Genomic DNA, 1,443 nt, shown 5'->3' with positions numbered 1-1,443 from the left:
TTTTTCTTTTTTTATATAAACGTGGTTCTCTATGATATTACGCAAATGCCCATGCGTCGCATCACGCTCGGGTTGGTCCTCTGTAGGGTATCTTTGAAGGATGCCGCCAAAGACGTATCATTCGGGTGCTACAGAAATGATCTTGGTATATTTTGTAGCCATATGTATATGAAACGATTGGGATTGTGAAATATCCTGCGTGGTATAATGAGGTTAAGCTGCTTAGCTGGAGATCGTGAGTTCAATTGCGATCTCGGCCGCGCCATTCCAATGGGGACGGAAGGAAATAGCACTTGTGCACTCAGATTAAGGCGCACGATAAAGAACCCCAGGAGGTGAAAACTGATTCGGACTGCATCACTACGGCGTGTCTGATAGCGATGCCGTGCATTCTGTCCGTATAAAATCTAGGAATTTAGTTTAAATACTTTGATTGTGAAGTTTGAAGAACGATGCGCTGTCTTCATGCCTTGATTTGCCGATCGATAATGCTAAAAGCGTTTATATGTTCCAAAATATTGCACTGAGATTTTTTTATACTTTTGCCACTCTCTTGTCAGTACGCTGCAATAAATATACATTTACGACATCAGTGGTGAAATTGAAGCCAGAAATGGTGATTCACACGCTTCGCAGTACCGATCAAGACGATTAAAAATACGCCGTTCGTCCACGTATAAGGACGCAATTTCAAGCGTTTTATCTCGTTCTCTGCTGTATTCAAATTGCTCGCACATTTAGTAGCAATAGTCTGAGTCACAGGTATATTAGGACGCAAAAAGACGCTGAGATACGCGCAGAATCGTAATCTAGCGTTATAGATTTAAAAAAATTTAGGTTGAGTGCCCTTGTGATGATGACTACAAGATCATCCAGCACCGCCTTCTCGTTTGAGTCATGTATATAAGGACAGCACGACGCTGGTGCTCAGGGGAAAGACATTCGAAAAAAAAGCATGCCGGAACTTTCATACAGGCCAGGAAAACTGAAGTAAAAGCGCAGTTATTGTTCGGAGAGCCAACTTAACGAAGATGGAAGAGAGACGTCGGCCGTTCAGTCAAGACGGCTGGCACGCGGAGGCGGAGCTCCAGGCTGGACGGGTGAATAATACTGGGTCGCCGGTCCTTGACCCGGCCACACGGTGCTTCCTGGCGCTCCCCCATCGCAAGCAGACGTGGTCTTTGTAAATATTCTTCGGTAAGAAACAAATAGGTCGGACGCAGACAAAAAAAAAGAAAATGTTGCACACCGCTGGCGGCTGTTTCCAGAAGTCGTACAACAAACGCCTGCCTTGAACAGGATGGGATGTGAAACACATAGGTAATGCATAATCACAAATATCGAGAACAGTGAAGAAAGTGAAGAGAGAAATGTCACAGTTTCGCCCTAAGGGCGAAGCAATGAATGCGATAGCAACACAGCAATGCCATACGAAGTAAGGTG

The sequence above is a fragment of the Dermacentor silvarum genome, chromosome 2 (genome assembly GCF_013339745.2).
Source record: "Dermacentor silvarum isolate Dsil-2018 chromosome 2, BIME_Dsil_1.4, whole genome shotgun sequence".
Lineage (NCBI taxonomy): Eukaryota > Metazoa > Arthropoda > Arachnida > Ixodida > Ixodidae > Dermacentor > Dermacentor silvarum.
The sequence above is the reverse complement of the archived record's forward strand: the minus strand, read 5'-3'. Positions refer to the sequence as shown.